Raw genomic sequence first — 19,326 nt, 5'->3', positions numbered from 1 at the left:
ACCACCACTGTATTACATGTAACGCAGCAACGTGGACTACCGTACTCCAATGCCGCCCATAATACAAACTAAGGAAAAAAATTGATGATGTGTCTGACCTCGGTTTTCAATTCCCTTACGCAGCCATCATAATGATTTTCGTAGATTTAATCTATGTTGCTCTCCACTTCAAGCATGACGCCGTAAGCATATACGAGGTGTGTTCAGAAAGTAAGGCGACTTTATATTTTTATGACAAAAATATTTATATATTCATCACTATTCATGTTGTCTCCTTCAAAGTAATTCCCCTCAGATACAATAAACTTGTGCCAACGCTTCTTCCAATCCTCGAAGCACTTCTCATAAGCACTTTTTGGTACAGCCTTGAGTACTTCCAGCGATGCAGTTTTTATGTCGTCAATCGTTGAAAATCTTCGTCCTTTCATAGGTCTCTTCACTTTTGGGAAGAGGAAAAAGTCGCAGTGGACCAAATCCGGTCAATACGGTGGCTGAGGCATGATTGTCGTGATGTTTTTGCCCATAAAATCTCTCACAAGCAATGATAAATGAGCAGGTGCATTGTCTTGATGCAAAAGCCGTGAATTGTTTTTGCACAATTCCGGGAGTTTTTTGCCTATTGCTTCTCGCAAACGGCGCATAACGTCAACGTAGTTCTCCTTATTGACCATACGAAGTTAGGCAATAATTCAAGATGCACTACGTCGCTGTAATTGAAAAAAATAGTGAGCAAAACTTTGACATTTGATCGAACTTGGCGTGCTTTTTTTGATCTTGGCTCGCCAGGATGCTTCCATTGGGACGATTGGGTTTTGCTTTCGACGTCTTAACCGTAAACCAATGTTTCGCCACCAGTTATGACTCTTTTGAGCAAATCAGAATCATCACTGACGTCATCCGAGAGCTCTTGAGCGATGCTCATGCGACGGTTCTTCTGATCAAAATTGAGAAGTTTTGGAACAAACTTCGCTGACACACGTCTCGTGCCCAAAACATCCGAAAAACTTGCATGAGACGAGCCGACTGATGTGCCATCATCCTCAGCAACTACTCTTACGGTAATTAGACGATTTTCCAAAATAATTTTCTTCGCAGCTTCGACGTTATCATCTGTTGTTAATGTGCTGGGGCGTCCAGAGCGAGGTTCGTCATTGGCATGTTCTCGGTCATCTTGGAAGAGCTTGTACCACTTGTAAACATTGTTTTTTACGTAGAGCAAACTCACCGTACGCCACTGTCAACATTTCAAGTGTTTTAAAGCACTTGGTTCAGTTTTCACACAAAATTTGATGCAAACTCTTTGCTCCATGTTTTATAACAATCGAAAATCGACGAGCACACTAAAACACGTCTATCTGTCAAATGCAAACGAAGTATGCTGTACACTTGAGACTGTGGACACACGTTCGTGTACCAACAGAACAAAAAGAAAAGATAGATAATCCAACGTACGTTGTCCGCGCAATTTGAAAAGTTACCTTACTTTTTGAAGAGCCCTCTTAGGCTTGAGTCTGATGCTACGGTGAACCTTACACAAGATCATTCCTCGGAAGACAGCGCACAGTCTGCACTTCCCGTGCTCTACGTAACGACTTCTGACCACCTCTTCTTACCGCGAGCGCTCACTATCCATGCGCGATCGCTCACGCTCTCCTGCTGTAGACCACCTCAAGCACCACTTAGCATCGACTTTATAGATTTGTGTCTTGTAAGCAGCTGCTCGATCTTTGTACCCTATTGTTTTTAACTTTCTACATACAGCCATTGCGCTAGTTGCGCAGTTGGTAACACTTTGGAGCTAAAGAGTGGCTCCTTCCGCTGATTTCATACGATTTTTTAGAAACACCCTGCGTATTGCTCGACTATCCCTGTCAGTATGTGAGCTTTACCTGGTCTTAGTTTACCTGTGATCGTTCCTTCGCTTACCCACTTCACAGTCACGTCACCGACAGTAGACTTGGGCAGCCTTATAAGAGCTGAATTGGTCCTGGCGGGTGTGTGGGAAGTTGTTTTCTATATACAATAGGATCTGAAAATGTATTTCTGTCAACATACGGAAGGTAGATTGAAGTCACTGCCAACTATAATTGTATGAGGGGGGTACCTATTTGTGATGACACTCAAGTTTTCTTTGAACTGTTCAGCAACTGTTCATCTGAGACCAGGGGTCGGTAAAAGGAGCCAGTTATTAATTTATTCCGGTTGTCGAATATAGCCTCTGCCCATACTAAGTGACAGGAACTATCTGCTTCAATGTCGCTTGTGAGCTGGAACACACATTACATTGTTTTTCCGTAAGGTGTGCTTCTTGTTTCTGTTGTAGTGCAGATCATTACAATTACGGCTTTTCCCTCCAAAACCTAGGATGGTTTCTCTGTGACCCTGTAAATACCAGAGCTAAACAATATAGAACAACAACGTACGTTACTAGCATAGCATTCTGTATTACTTCATTTCCTTATTTCTAACATTTTAAAATTGTACGTCGACTTGAGGTGAAATGTCAATGATAGATGTTCTTATCTCTATTTAGTGAACGTATTTTCAGTCATGTTTTTGAAAATTTCCCGCTACACTTTATTAACTAATGTTTCGCCGCAAGAGATATCGGATCTTAGCGTGTAAATTAATATGGAGTATGTCGTTCTTCTTTTCAAACATTCCCATTCCCATTTCTTCTTTCCTTATTGTCTTTTGGGCATGCAGTTGTAGTAATTAAAGTAGGCACAAATGCAGTGATCAAAAAGAAATGATTAGCGTACATTCGCATTCTGTTTACATCGTTCCTTTCTTGTTGCTCCCATGGCGATGGACTGTTTCTGTCTCAATCAGCAAGAGTGAAAGGAAGCTACAGTACAGACAGAGGAATCTATATTTATACTTGGCAGAACTAATTACGTACTGACATAATCGTCGGTATTGCTTTCGTTTCCCAAAAGTTAGAAATATTTCGATTTCGGAAAAGAAGCTCTGTATTTCGCCAAGATGTCGAAGAAGAAGGTCCCTTACGTAGTGGTTGTATCGAGTAAGATGTGGAGACGGCGGTTTGAAAGCGGACAGAAGTAGTACGAGGAAGGGCGTCCCTTACCTGAGGGATCGCTACCTGGCGAAGGGGCAAGTGTGGCAAATGTCCGGCATTCGTGTTGCTCAGGTGACACCCACGTTCGAAGTCCCTGAACTCCACGGGGGTCGACGCTCTCACCTGTTACTGCTCCTCTACTAACGGCACAGCACACACAGTCTCCATTTCCACTTGTGGGTCCGCCTCGTGACATGTAGTGAAATCCGCATTACATAGGCGTGTCGGGATGCTTTTGATCAGATATTGGAGTAGCCAGCCTACCCTACGGAGGCCCCGCAATGAAAGTGCAGATGAGGTGTAGAGGACGTGTGGTGGCCTTGTTCGGGCCAAGCGCCGGTCGGCGGCAAGTGGCGGCTCCTTTTGTCGGCCCCGGTGTGTCGTGTCGTGTTTTATGGTGGCCGCCTTCCATTCCCCCCCCCCCCCCCTACCACCAGTAGCAGCCGTCCACTGTGTGCGCGCCGGAAATTCCTTCGTAAAGCACGTGTTCGGTGCGGACCGCGCAGCGCTGAGCCGTGATTCATGGCCGGCGCACGAGATATATACTGCCGTTGTCAGACGTTTCCGCGAGCCATTTTTGTTTCTTTCCCAATTTTTCAATAAGCATCCATCACGGCGAGCGCCGTAAACGGCAGGCGCGATCGAGCCCGCAGCGCCGCTGAAGTATTTCAGCGCCCAGTGTGTGTGTGGGGGGGGGGGGGGGGGGGGGGTGACGGACTGCCCCTACAGGCTACACCCGGCTGCTCCTGACCCGCCCAGGGCTCGTGCATCTTCTATAGCCGTTGTCGGTTTTACAGAACACTGCAGTACAGACACTAACGTCAGTGCAAATGGAAACTTGTCACCAACATACAATTCCTAAGAAAAGTTGTTTGATCCAATGAACTGATGTACAGAAGACATCGGCACTAAGGTGCTGCCGTTTTCCTTGACTTCCTGAAGGCATTCGATGCCTTCGTGATGTCTATTCTGTATTATTAACTGCGACTGTGATTTAAATTGTCGATTTATTTGGTATCACATAAAACCAGTTGCGTTTTGAATTTATTAACTGGCTTTTAAAAAAGCACTCCGTCTTCAGGCCACGAGTGGCCTACCGGGACCATTCGACCGCCGTGTCATCCTCAGGGGAGGATGCGGAGAGGAGGGGCGTGCGGTCAGCACACCGCTCTCCCGGTCTTAAGATGGTATTCTTGACCGAAGCCGCTACTGTTCGGTCGAGTAGCTCCTCAATTGGCATCACGAGGCTGAGTGCACCCCGAAAAATGGCAACAGCGCATGGCGGCCTGGATGGTCATCCATCCAAGTGCCGACCACGTCCGACAGCGCTTAACTTCGGTGATCTCACGGGAACCGGTGTATCCACTGAGGCAAGGCCGTTGCCCTAACTGGCTTTTAGGTGCCAAAAATAAATGCACTCGAACTGTGACAGATTTGTAATAATAGGTTCATGAAAGAAGATTCTGACTAAAAAAAATGAAAGGAGGTAAGTGATTTCCATCACAGATCTGGTGCACAGCGATCGCTGTTTCTTTCAAAATGATCGGTTCCCGGTATTGTTAGTCATATTGAGATCACATGTCGCAATTGCGGAGTAATCTTTCCTAATGGAACTACAAGTTCACTGTCATATACTGAGCTGATAGTTCCATTAAGATAGATTATATGCGACAGATGATCTGAAAATGAGCAACGTCGCCCAAAACCGGTCGTTTTGAAATAAAAAGCGATTGACAGGCAAAAAAATTAGTCTGTTTTAACCAGTTTTTATTATTTTTTAAAGGAACAACCGCCATATGGCTGTTTTATTGTTTATTTAAGTACTGCCCAGGTTTTGGCCGTTTATGCCATTTTTAAATCAGCCTCAAAGTTGGCCATAAATTAAGCTTGACAACGTGTTAAGTGTCCTGTGATGTATATTAAATACATAAAATCAGATACTTGAGACCGAGCGAGGTGGCGCAGTGGTTAGCACACTGGACTCGCATTCGGGAGGACGACGGTTCAATCCCGCGACCGGCCATCCTTATTTAGGTTTCTCGTGATTTCCCTGAATCGCTCCAGGCGAATTCCGGGATGGTTCCTGTAAAAGGGCATGGCCAACTTTCTCCCCTGTCCTTTCCTAATCCGATAAGACTGATGACCTCACTGTTTGGTCTCTTCCGCAAACAACCCAACCCCCAACGCAAATACTCGAAAACGACACAAAAGGTCGAAACTTGGGCTGTACTTAAATAAACAATAAAACAGTCAAATAGCGGTTGTTTCTTTCAAAAATATTATGACTGTTGCTCAGCAAAATCAAAAACCGTTTTTAATAGGTTGCTTTTTAGTACAAATTTTATAGTTTATTTTAAACTAACTTTCCAATGAACAATAGACTTTAATATTTAAACTTTAAACATACCTCAGAACCGTATAACAATGCAATATTAACTTGACATCTTGTCTATCTCTTCGGTTGGGTGCGGGGGTGGAAATGAAAAAGATTGGTAACGCCTGGGATCTCGGCTGTCGTGAAGGAGCAGCATGTCGTGTCAGTAGCGTCGTAATGCGTTCCAGGCGACATGCGAACGGAGAGGCGCAGCTGAACAGAGAGAGGGACAAACAGGAGGTAGAGAGCGGGAGGAGTTGAAGTGTGCAGTTTATGCGACATAAACGTACAACTGCGAAGCTGCAGGCCAGAATCGCTATGCCGAACAGGCAAAATCGCGGTGTGCACTGAGGTAATCAACCCACCGATGCACCACGTAGAAGAAACCTGTTTGGTAAGCAGGCATCGTATAGGAGTTCATAATTGCCTGCCATATCCTCATCTGACAGGAGTCATAGATCTTTCACTGCCTTTTTTAAGATACCGAAGGCGCGATAAACGGATGCGAAGAGATCAGGACTAAATGTGGGTGCTCGAGCATTTCCCATTGACGTAACTTCGACGTTACGAAATTTGCGATAAGGGGACGTACGTCGTTATGAAGCAAAACCACCCCTTGTCGAAGTTTTCCCGGACATTTAGCCTTAACTGCCCGCCGCAATTTCTCCAGCGTTGTGCAGTACTATTCCCCAGTGATGGAGACACCAAGTTCCTCGAAATCAGTGGATGAGGCTGGCCTCCCAGGTTGACCAGCATCTTAATCGCGACCAGCACGGAACTTGGCGCACCATTCCACAATCGTGGTTTTCGACAGACATGCTGCGGATGGATGACTTCCTGTGTTTGCCCTTCGGCAGCCAAACAGTCAATAATAGCACGTTGGTCCTGTTTCGACATATTTGGTAGTAACGCCGTCATAGTTAGCATTTCTGCATTTACTGCACTCTCGTCGAAAAGACACAAATGATACACAAATCTCTTGCCTATATGTCGATGCTTACATACCCGCATTGGAGTCTCGCTACGGTGCGTATATGCTGCAGCAACATCATGAAACGGAAAATTTTTGATTGCCCCCTTATACAGTGAACTAGTTTTCGAGCCACTCCAGGCTCACGATCAGATGTGCGTCACAGAAATATTATTTTCTGGACATTCCGCAGCTAGATGCAAGGGTCATGGTGCCTCTAAAGAACAACGTAATTTTAGGCAGAAGTTAACGAAATGTTTACAAAAGAAAAATATCGTTATATTTTTTTAGGTGGGCCCCACAGCCTCAATAAATTTGAAAAATAATTTTTTCATAATGCGGGGCCACAGTCATAATACATTTCTTTAAAGTCAGGACCGCCATTACACTGTCGTTTATTTACAGTGTTACATTTACACTTACACAATCATGATTTCGGCTTCAAAGTGCCATTGTCAAGTGTTCTGAAAGCGGGTTAGACAGTAACTGTGAAATACATAACAAGTGATATAACCGTATTACAATCCATATTTGTAATGCTTACCTAGAAGTGTTACAAATTGCCTAGGAAGGGATACTGTCGTATTAAAATACAATATTAGACACATTGTCTAAAGGTCGATATTTCTGTCACAGTCCAGTGCTTTGTTTCATTACTGAGTACACCATCTTGACTGAATGACAGTAGGCTAACTGTCAAATTGTCTTGGTCAAGAGGGAAATTCCTGTTACAAGCAGGTTACCTTTTTTTTTTCGATCTCAGTATCCGGTAGGATAGGAAAGGTTAGGAAGAATTTATTTTCTTTGGTGGTTGTTAAACTTTCGCGACACCTGTTTATCTTAGTATACAATTAAGTTGCCTGCTCGTAAACATAAACAGTAACAAACCTCTCGATAATATTCGCTGCATCCATAAATATAAAAGTCCAGATAGTCACTGATGTTGTTTAAAGTACATTTTAGTAGGAAAATATACAGCTTAGTACGTAAGGAAATAAGGCATGATTCCACCAGGCTGTGTTTTAAATTATTTCATTTGCGTTACTAGTTTCAGACACTGTCCATTGTCAAGTACATCTATAAACACACATGGCGCACGATTTTTTAACGAACTGACAACGATGTCGGTTACCATGGTTAACCATTATGTTAAGGCTACATGGAGTGTAATTATGGCTTCCATGTCTTTGCTCTTTTTATTTTTTATTACGGTGTGTTCCACTTTTTTAGATGCACTTGAAAATGGAGTGTGTCTGAAACTAATATGCAGAGTAAGTTATTTAAAACACAGCACACTGGACTCGCGTTCGGGAGGACGACGGTTCAAAAACGCGTCCGGCCATCCATATTTAAGTTTTCCGAGATTTCCCTAGATTGCTTCAGAAAATGAAATGAAATGATCGTATGGCATTTATTGACCGGGATATCCCCTTCGGGGTTCGACCGCCGAATTGCAAGTCTTTTTAGTTGACGCCACTTCGGCGAGTTGCGTGTCAATGATGAGGGACACACAACACCCAGTCCCCTTGATAGAGACAGGGCCACTTCACGCCTGCACCAACGTGGTGACCAAACCAAAAGTTCTGCTGACACCTACGTCAACATGTTAGTTATCTAACAGATGGATCACAGGATGCTGGGCTGTGACGTTATCCGTGCGCCTGGGTAAGCCTACGCATTAACACGGTCCGTCAGGTGGTAGATAGTGGACGAATGACGGTAGCAATTTGAAGAGCAGGGGAAGTTGAACCCAGGCCCCTTCGCGTCGTAGGCAGTAAGCTAAAAAAAAAAAAAAATGGCTCTGAGCACTATGGGACTTAACTTCAGAGGTTATCAGTCCCCTAGAACTTAGAACTACTTAAACCTAACTAACCTAAGGACATCACACACATCCATGCCCGAGGCAGGATTCGAACCTGCGACCGTAGCGGTCGCGCGGTTCCAGACTGAAACGCTTAGAACCGCTCGGCCACCACGGCCGGCGCAGTAAGCTACCGCTGCGCTACGGTGGCGGACACTTGCTTCAGATAAAAGCCGGGATGGCTCCTTCGAAAGAGAGCGGCCTGCTTCCTTCCCTAATGTGTTGGGACCGATGACCTTGCTTTTGGTCCTCTCCTTGAAGTTAACCAACCAAAATACAGCACAGTGGAATTACGTCATTTTTAAAATACTTACATTGGACTACTTTGCAGTATCTGCCACAAATTTCGGTAATACACTTTTCGGCCAACATACACATAAGCGTAAAAAAATGGTTCAAATCGCTCTGAGCGCTATGGGACTTAACTTCTGAGGTCATCAGTCTCCTAGAACTTAGAACTACTTAAACCTAACTAACCTAAGGACATCACACACATCCATGCCCGAGGCACGATTCGAACCTGCGACCGCAGCGGTCGCGCGGTTCCAGACTGTAGCGCCTAGAACCACATAAGCCTAGTCAGATTGAATAATCGTGAAGAAGAAATGTCTCTCCGACATATCGGCATAAAGCATACATTCACTAATACAACCATCGGAAAAAAATTGCCTAGAAGACTGTCTCGAAAATGGAACAGAATCGGGCTTCATGTGCCACTAGAGTACTGAAACGATATGAGACACACGTAAATTTTGCTGTGTGGCATCGTGCGTCAAAAGAGTACCTCGTTTACATAGCAGCTAATTGACGCAGTGCAGATGCGACGAGTCACACGTCTAGATTACATTGTAGACCACTAAGTCTGAATAACGCGCGTAAACAGACCAGTGGTCGATTGTTTGGAAAACATTGTGCTAAAAGCAAGATCGCTGTTTCAGCGACAAAAGCAAAGCGAATGCGCTCGTAGCTGCGCGTAGTTTGACGACACGCATCACAGCCTTTTGTTGGCCCGGCTATTGAATTTCGTCCGTCAATCGGCCGGTCAGTCCCCTAATTGGCCAGAGTCGGCTGAGTGAGCAGCAAGGGCAGTTACAGGAAATCGATCCACGTGACTGGCGCAGAGCGCTGCGAACGTCCGAACTGGACATACACTCCTGGAAATGGAAAAAAGAACACATTGACACCGGTCTGTCAGACCCACCATACTTGCTCCGGACACTGCGAGAGGGCTGTACAAGCAATGATCACACGCACGGCACAGCGGACACACCAGGAAACGCGGTGTTGACCGTCGAATGGCGCTAGCTGCGCAGCATTTGTGCACCGCCGCCGTCAGTGTCAGCCAGTTTGCCGTGGCATACGGAGCTCCATCGCAGTCTTTAACACTGGTAGCATGCCGCGACAGCGTGGACGTGAACCGTATGTGCAGTTGACGGACTTTGAGCGAGGGCGTATAGTGGGCATGCGGGAGGCCGGGCGGACGTACCGCCGAATTGCTCAACACGTGGGGCGTGAGGTCTCCACAGTACATCGATGTTGTCGCCAGTGGTCGGCGGAAGGTGCACGTGCCCGTCGACCTGGGACCGGACCGCAGCGACGCACGGATGCACGCCAAGACCGTAGGATCCTACGCAGTGTCGTAGGGGACCGCACCGCCACTTCCCAGCAAATTAGGGACACTGTTGCTCCTGGGGTATCGGCGAGGACCATTCGCAACCGTCTCCATGAAGCTGGGCTACGGTCCCGCACACCGTTAGGCCGTCTTCCGCTCACGCCCCAACATCGTGCAGCCCGCCTCCAGTGGTGTCGCGACAGGCGTGAATGGAGGGACGAATGGAGACGTGTCGTCTTCAGCGATGAGAGTCGCTTCTGCCTTGGTGCCAATGACGGTCGTATGCGTGTTTGGCGCCGTGCAGGTGAGCGCCACAATCAGGACTGCATACGACCGAGGCACACAGGGCCAACACCCGGCATCATGGTGTGGGGAGCGATCTCCTACACTGGCCGTACACCACTGGTGATCGTCGAGGGGACACTGAATAGTGCACGGTACATCCAAACCGTCATCGAAACCATCGTTCTACCATTCCTAGACCGGCAAGGGAACTTGCTGTTCCAACAGGACAATGCACGTCCGGATGTATCCCGTGCCACCCAACGTGCTCTAGAAGGTGTAAGTCAACTACCCTGGCCAGCAAGATCTCCGGATCTGTCCCCCATTGAGCATGTTTGGGACTGGATGAAGCGTCGTCTCACGCGGTCTGCACGTCCAGCACGAACGCTGGTCCAACTGAGGCGCCAGGTGGAAATGGCATGGCAAGCCGTTCCACAGGACTACATCCAGCATCTCTACCATCGTCTCCATGGGAGAATAGCAGCCTGCATTGCTGCGAAAGGTGGATATACACTGTACTAGTGCCGACATTGTGCATGCTCTGTTGCCTGTGTCTATGTGCCTGTGGTTCTGTCAGTGTGATCATGTGATGTATCTGACCCCAGGAATGTGTCAATAAAGTTTCCCCTACCTGGGACAATGAATTCACGGTGTTCTTATTTCAATTTCCAGGAGTGTACATAAATGACCTTGTGGATGACATCGAAAGTTCACTGAGGCTTTTTGCGGATGATGCTGTGGTATATCGAGAGGTTGTAAAAATGGAAAAAGGTACTTAAATGCGCCGGCCGCGGTGGCCGTGCGGTTCTAGGCGCTCCAGTCCGGAGCCGCGCTGCTGCTGCGGTCGCAGGTTCGAATCCTGCCTCGGGCATGGGTGTGTGTGATTCCTTAGGTTAGTTAGGTTTAAGTAGTTCTAAGTTCTAGGGGACTGATGACCACAGCAGTTGAGTCCCATAGTGCTCAGAGCCATTTTGTACTGAAATGCAGGAGGATCTGCAGCGAATTGACGCATGGTGCAGGGAATGGCAATTGAATCTCAATGTAGACAAGTGTAATGTGCTGAGAATACATAGAAAGAAAGATCCCTTATCATTTAGCTACAATATAGCAGGTCAGCAACTGGAAGTAGTTAATTCCATAAATTATCAGGGAGTACGCATTAGGAGTGATTTAAAATGGAATGATCATATAAAGTTGATCGTCGGTAAAGCAGATGCCAGACTCAGATTCATCGGAAGAATCCTAAGGAAATGCAATCCGAAAACAAAGGAAGTAGGTTACAGTACGCTTGTTCGCCCACTGCTTGAATACTGCTCAGCAGTGTGGGATCTGTACCAGATAGGGTTGATGGAAGAGAGAGAGAAGCTCCAACGGAGAGCAGCGCGCTTCGTTCCAGGATCATTTAGTAATCGCGAAATCGTTACGGAGATGATAGATAAACTCCAGTAGAAGACTCTGCAGGAGAGACGCTCAGTAGCTCGGTACGGGCTTCTCTTGAAGTTTCGAGAACGTACCTTCACCGAGCAGTCAAGCAGTATATTGCTCCCTCCTACGTATATCTCCCTAAGAGACCATGAGGATAAAATCAGAGAGATTAGAGCACACACAGAGGCATACCGACAATCCTTCTTTCCACGAACAATACGAGACTGGAATAGAATGGAGAATCGATAGAGGTACTCAAGGTACCCTCCGCCACACACCGTCAGGTGGCTTGCGGAGTATGGATGTAGATGTAGATGTAGTAATGACTTACTCGTTCGTGACATCCTCCATCAGTAATGCTGGAATTCAGTATGGTGTTGGCCCCACCCTTAGCCTTGATGACAGCTTCCATTCTCGCGGGCATACGTTCAGTCAGGTGCTGGAAGGTTTCTTGGGGAATGGCAGCCTATTCGTCACGCATTCGTGCTCTGAGGAGAGGTATCGGTCGGTGAGGCCTGGCACGAAGTCGACGTTCCAAAACGTCCCAAAGGTGTTCTTCGCAAAATCCAGAGTACCAGTTCGAATAATTTGTACATGCTCTGTTATTTCTCGTACAGGCACTCAAGTTATAGCGGACACTTTTCTGGCAGCCGGCCACGAACGTATAACAAAAAAGGAAGTCTGGCTGTCGAGGGAAGAAGAGCAAAGTGGGGGAACAAGCCACGCCTCCTTCTCACAGGACTGGCAGCCTATGTCCGTGTTCTGTGCTCCTGGGAAGCAGAACCGATGTAATAATGTAAATGTGGAACGCTGATTCAATCTGGTGTTGTGAGAGTTCGAAACCTGTGACAGAGCACTCTTTTCAAAATATGGAAAGGAAACAACCATCAAGCACAACTCAGAGCAAAGTGGGGCACATAAATCATTTGGTGACGGCTGTAGCGCAATTGTTAGGTGAGGTTGGTGGTGTCGTTACCTGGTATTTCAGGTGCAGTCTTCACCCATATCTTAAACAGCTATACATCAAAACACGCCCTGCTTCCAACTGCCACGTTTAAGTGACCGAACATACCCTGTGAGGACATAAGATTTGTGCTGTTGAATGTGTGCGTTTCAAAGGAGGATATAAGATGAACATCAACAAAAGCAAAACGAGGATAATGGAATATAGTCGAATTAAGTCGGGTGATGCCGAGGGAATTAGATTAGGAAATGAGACACTTAAAGTAGTAAAGGAGTTTTGCTATTTGGGGAGCAAAATAACTGATGATGGTCGAAGTAGAGAGTATATATAATGTAGACTGGCAATGGCAAGGAAAGCGTTTCTGAAGAAGAGAAATTTGTTATCATCGAGTATAGATTTAAGTGTCAGGAAGTCGTTTCTGAAAGTATTTGTATGGAGTGTAGCCATGTATGGAAGTGAAACATGGACGATAAATAGTTTGGACAAGAAGAAAATAGAAGCTTTCGAAATGTGGTGCTACAGAAGAATGCTGAAGATTAGGTGGGTAGACCATATAACTAATGAGGAGGTGTTGGATAGAATTGAGGAGAAGAGGAGTTTGTGGCACAACTTGACAAGAAGAAGGGACCGGTTGGTAGGACATGTTTTGAGGCATCAAGGGATCACAAATTTAGCATTGGAGGGCAGCATGGAGGGTAAAAATCGTAGAGGGAGACCAAGAGATGAATACACTAAGCAGATTCAGAAGGATGTAGGTTGCAGTAAGTACTGGGAGATGAAGAAGCTTGCACAGGATAGAGTAGCATTGAGAGCTGCATCAAACCAATCTCAGGACTGAAGACCACAACAACAACAACAACAACAATGTGCATTTGTGTGTGCGAGGGAGATTTTCGGAGTTAGCCTTAGGTTTTATATCTCGAAAAAGATAGCTAAAGCAACTTCTCTCTCTCTGGTTATCAGTGATGCTGTCTAACTACAATTCAAAAGTGAATGTGACAGCATGAAACTGTATGTTCTTCTCCTTCCAAACGACACTGGTTTCAAGTCCAGAAGGTCTGACGATGGACCAAATTTCTTACGGAACGAAAGGATGTTACCACTTCGAGAGCTACATTTTTTGCACACTATGCATTTATTGCGTATTGAGGACAATATGTCTGTGATATGCCTGGACAAAACTAGGGTTTTACAAAACCATTTGCACAAATATGACAGAGTGGGAATGTGTACAGACACTTTTGTATAGTGAATCTGGGTGTTTTGGGTGATGGGTGTAGAGGTGACGAATCTGTAAGGTCTGCAAATGTTACACCTTCTGGGTGTAATGAATGTACCTGATTTTATAATTGTGAGCCGTCAGTACGAGAATCCTGGCAGTGGTATGCAAGTCCTCATGTGCTACCATGCACAGAGTATGTCATAAGTAAATCTCATTCATAGGTGACACAATACACTCATAATGCCTCGAGAGGTTAAAAAAATTAATTTTATAAATTTCTTAACTTTCTCACTGGAATTTTCTACGAGGTCCAACACAACACAAATTTATCAGCGATGACATTTTTCATCGCACATATGAAAGTTTCATACCTCTTACGTTATTTTATTTTGTCTCTTTGAATATACTTATGTTTTCACGAAAAAAAATTTATCGCATGTATCTGAGAACTTTGAGAATGTTCGTACAGTTCTGTCAGTCCCAGTATGATTCTGTTTCTTGCTGTTTCCATAGCAAAAGTAAAAAAAAAAAAAAAAAAAAAAAAATCTTGAAAATTTTCTATAACATTAGTTTTTATTTTTTTGTAACGACTGTCAATATTTTTCTTTCCATAAGTACTGCACCATACGCGTATTTTAGTCTACAAGTAGATGTACGAAATTTTTTGGGAGGAATTTTTACTACAATTTGAAATTGTCACTGAGTGACAGTACTGTAAGGCGGCCAGATTCCTTTGATCTGACTATTTTCGTGACCACCAATATAGCAACATCAGCCAAAGCAGCAGTCGTAGCCCACCACCACGTTTGCTATGTAAGGCATTAAGTAGTTTCCAACATATAGAAAAAAATTACAATCTCAAGAAACCTTATGTGTCCGATATTACCCCCGCTTCTCGTAGTAACCTCTCGTCTCATACGTTTCCGACTGCGGAAAAACCGAACGCCTCCCGTTTCACTTCTCGCAACCATAAAACCTGGAAGCGACCGCGTGTCCACACGTGTCGTGCGCCGCACATTTCCAGCCGCCACGACTCGACGCTATCCCGGAGCCCATCTTCCGGGAGGGGAGACAACCAAAGGAGGAGTAACGAACAGGACTGCTATCAGATTGGGAGACGGGCATTGTCGTCCGTGCTTACTCATTCGAGAGACTTATCAGCCGGGTTCCATTTCATCGCACAAAGCGGGCGGGTTTTCCCCGCGCGGCCTGCGGCCCGGGGCCGGGGCTTGAGGGAATCCCCCCGCTCCGCCCCACCTCCAGGCGGGCCAACTTTCTTATCCCGGGCCACTTTGCCGCCACAAAAGCGGCGGCGCGCCCCTGCCGCTCCCGGCCACAACAGCCCCACTTCCTGGGGCGAGTCTCCCACAGGACGCCACGGGCCTGGTCTGGGAAGTGGCCGGGATACGAGGGGCCATCTTGTCGCTAGTTCCTCCCCCTCCCCCTAGCCCCTTCCCCTTCCCTGCCCTCTCCCCCACCCCGCTTGCCGTTAACAGGACGGGGAGCACACAATATTGCTTTCCCCGCGAGACATCGCATTAGGCGCAGCGCGTTACCGCGCTCTGCCGTTCCCTTCTGTTCGGAGAGGGAACACGACATCCATCTTAACAAGTTGAGTGCACAGTAGATGATATACAACTTACACGGCGCGACAAGAACTGACAAGAGTTTTTTCTTAATGAAGAAGGATATGGAGCAACCGAGCGAACACAGCCCTGCGCGAACTCAAACTCCACCTATAACTTTATCTGTGTTTTTTTCTTTTCCTTTACAATATTTTCATACTAATGCCCTCCGGCTAGTTAACTTTACTTCGAAGGAAATGGCATTCACAATGCAAATACAACATTCATCCGTATACACGTAATTCGAAAAGTGCGTATCTTACAAAACATGACATTTTTTTCTAACTAAAATTTTAATACGTATACGGAGGGATTTCAAAAAGCAAGTTACACATAATTATGGCAGGCCAAGTGGTCGTTATGAATGTTGCACTACAATTCAAAATGACAGAAATAAAGGGATTCGACCAAAATAAGGCATTACAGTAGAAATGCTTCATCATCATCATCATCATTTAAGACTGATTATGCCTTTCAGCATTCAGTCCGGAGCATAGCCCCCTTATAAAATTCCTCCATGATCCCCTATTCAGTGCTAACATTGGTGCCTCTTCTGATGTTAAACCTATTACTTCGAAATCATTGTTAACCGAATCCAGGTACCCTCTCCTTGGTCTGCCCCGACTCCTCCTACCCTCTACTGCTGAACCCATGAGTCTCTTGGGTAACCTTGCTTCTCCCATGCGTGTAACATGACCCCACCATCTAAGCCTGCTCGCCCTGACTGCTATATCTTGCTTGCTTGAATATAAATACAGATGCTAGCTGAGTCTGTGTGTTGTGCTGTTGTGTCTTACCGTTAACAAACATGTGAAACGACCTCAATACGTTGCAAGTATGTGGAGGTCATAAAAGAGTTCTCTACAGTTGTGAGTGAATTATGTCGAAGGTAAGTGAACTCGTCTGTGGGCAGATTGGTTGTGCTTCATAGTGGGTTCTTCCATAGCCAAGGTAGCCGAAGTGTTCGGTATTTCTAGAGGCACCATATCAAAGATTTATATCGTTTATAGGGAAAGTGGAGAAACATCATGCGCTAAGGCACAACGCGGACAAATGTGTGTGTTGAGTGATCGTGCTTCAAATGGCTCTGAGCACTTTGGGACTTAACTTCTAAGGTCATCATAGAACTTAGAACTACTTAAACCTAACTAACCTAAGGACGTCACACACATCCATGCCAAGGCAGGATTCGAACCTGCGACTGTAGCGGTCGCGTGGTTCCAGACTGTAGCGCCTAGAACCGCTCGGCCACCTCGGCCGGCTGAGTGACCGTGTTAGATGGCCATGGAAGAAGACGTCACAAAAAATAAGGGGACGATGGCTGCAGAAGCCATTGCAGAACTGAACGTCGTACTTGAGAACCCTGTCAGCACGAAAACAACACGAAGGGTGCTGCACAAGCAGGAATACGCAACGTGAGGTGGAATTCCAAAACTACTCACCAGTGATGCAAATGCCCACAACAGCAAAATGTGGTGCCGAAGCCATCAAATCTGGACTGTGGAGCAATAGAAGAATCTTCAGTTGAAACTTCCAGGCTGAGAGGCCGTGGTCGATGTATAAAATTTCCACATAACGTTTCGTCTCCATCTGCGGGAGACATTTTCTGAGGTCGTCCGGCTACTGCCACTGAGGCTGCAGGTACTCTCGCATTTATAGAGCGCACAGAGGGCACCACCATTTGACACGTGATGCCGACGGTATGCCTATCTTTGGAAGGCGTCATCGTTCTCCATTAAGAGTAACCGATTGTCATTCTGCTGGCGCAACGTCGACATCCATATTTTGTCCAACTTTAAAACTTCCTCTTTTCTATTAAAATCATCATGGTGTTCGTGAATCTCTATTGCTTCTCTATACATGCGCGCATGATAATGGGATGTTCGTTCTAGAACGCTTGTCTCATTAAATTTAATTTTGTGGTTCCCATCTCGAAAAACATGCTCAGATTCGGCCGATTTTTCGATTAGTCCTAAGCGACAGTTTCTTTTATGTTCGGCTAAGCAGGTGTTTACACTTCTTTTCGTTGTTCCAATATATACTTGTCCACAGGTGCACGGAATTTTGTATACCCTAGGTGTTCCTAGGGGGTGTCGGGCGTCTTTTGCAGTTCTTAAATATTCCTAATCTTCTTGGTGGGTCTGAAGATGGTTTCGAACGGTAGGAAAACTTTTCCAGTAGGTGACCGTTGTTGCTCTCGACTTCTCGCTTCTTTTCTTCTTTGATGGAGGTCTCGATCAATTTCCTTGATGGTATATCCGTTTTTCATGAAGGCTGACCGCAAGTGATTTACTTCATCTTCCAAGTAAGCCGGCTAGCAGATTTACTTGGCTCTGTCTACCAAGGTTTTCATGACACCTCTTTTTTGCCTAGCCTCTTAAAGTCACATACACTACTGGCCATTAAAATTTCTACACCACGAAGATGACGTGCTACAGACGCGAAATTTAACCGACAGGGAGAAGATGCTGTGATATGCAAATGATTAGCTTTTCAGAGCATTCACACAAGGTTGGCGCCGGTGGCGACACCTACAACGTGCTGACATAAGGAAAATTTCCAACCGATTTCTCATACACAAAACTACAGTTGACCGACGTTGCGTGGTGAAACGTTGTGGTGATGCTTCGTGTAAGGAGGAACAATGCGTACCATCACATACCCAACTTTGATAAATGTCGGATTGTAGCCTATCGCGATTGCGGTTTATCGTTTCGCGACATTGCTGCTCCCGTTGGTCGAGATCCAATGACTTTTAGCAGAATATCTAATCGGTGGGTTCAGGAGGGTGATACGGAACGCTGTGCTGGATCCCAACGGGTTCGTATCACTAGCAATCGAGATGACAGGCATCTTATACGCATGGCTGTAACGGCTCGTGCAGCCACATCTCGATCCCTGAGTCAACAGGCTGGGACATTTGCAAAAACAATAACCATCTGCACAAACAGTCCGACGACGTTTGCAGCAGCATGGACTATCAGCTCGGAGACCATGGCTGCGGTTACCGTTGACGCTGCATCACAGACAGGAGCGCCTACGATGGTGTACTCAACGACGAACCTAAGTCCACGAATGCCAAAAAGTCATTTTTTCGGATGAATCCAGGTTCTGTTTACAGCATCATGATGGTCGCATCCATGTTTGGCGATATCGCGGTGTTCGCACGTTGGAAGCTTGTATTCGTCATCGCCATACTGGCGTATCACCCAGCGTGATGGTATCGGGTGCTATTCGTTACACGTCTCGGTCACCTCTTGTTTGCATTGACGGCACTTTGAACAGTGAACGTTACATTTCAGATGTGTTACGACACGTGCATGTACCCTTCATTCGATCCCTGCGAAACTCTACATTTCAGCAGGATAATATACGACCGCATGTTGCAGGTCCTGTACGGGCCTTTCTCGATACACAAAATGTTCGACTGCTGGCGTGGCTAGCACATTCTCCAGATCTCTCACCAGTTGAAAACGTCTGGTCAATGGTGGCCGAGCAACTGGCTTGTCACAATACGCCAGTCACTACTCTTGATGAACTGTGGTATCGTGTCGAAGCTGCATGGGCAGCTGTACCTGTACACGTCATCCATGCTCTGTTTGACTCAATGTCCAGGCGTATCATGGCCGTTATTACGGCCAGAGGTGGTTGTTCTGGATACTGATTTCTCAGGATCTATGCCCCCAAATTGCGTGAAAATGTAATCACATGTCAGTTCTAGTATAATGTATTTGTGCAGTGAATACCCGTTTATCATCTGCATTTCTTCTTTGTGTAGCAATTTTAATGGCCAGTAGTGTACTATCAATTAAACAACAACAAAGGAAGAAATTAAGCACAACAGGCAAATTTTCACACACCAAAAAAATGACGGAGTAGTTTATGAAATCTGCTGTACACCTTCATTGTATC

At 45.9% G+C, this 19,326-nt stretch overlaps 1 protein-coding gene and 1 pseudogene across 1 annotated transcript in view; one reads left to right on the top strand and one right to left on the bottom strand.

Annotated features, from left to right (window-relative positions):
* LOC126135927 (proteoglycan Cow) overlaps positions 1-19,326 on the top strand; it is a 274,813-nt gene that overhangs the window by 114,150 nt on the left and 141,337 nt on the right. The window lies entirely within an intron of this gene.
* On the bottom strand, positions 4,346-4,463 carry LOC126095292 (5S ribosomal RNA; annotated as a pseudogene).

Source organism: Schistocerca cancellata, chromosome 1 (genome assembly GCF_023864275.1).
Source record: "Schistocerca cancellata isolate TAMUIC-IGC-003103 chromosome 1, iqSchCanc2.1, whole genome shotgun sequence".
NCBI lineage: Eukaryota > Metazoa > Arthropoda > Insecta > Orthoptera > Acrididae > Schistocerca > Schistocerca cancellata.
The sequence above is the reverse complement of the archived record's forward strand: the minus strand, read 5'-3'. Positions and strand labels throughout refer to the sequence as shown.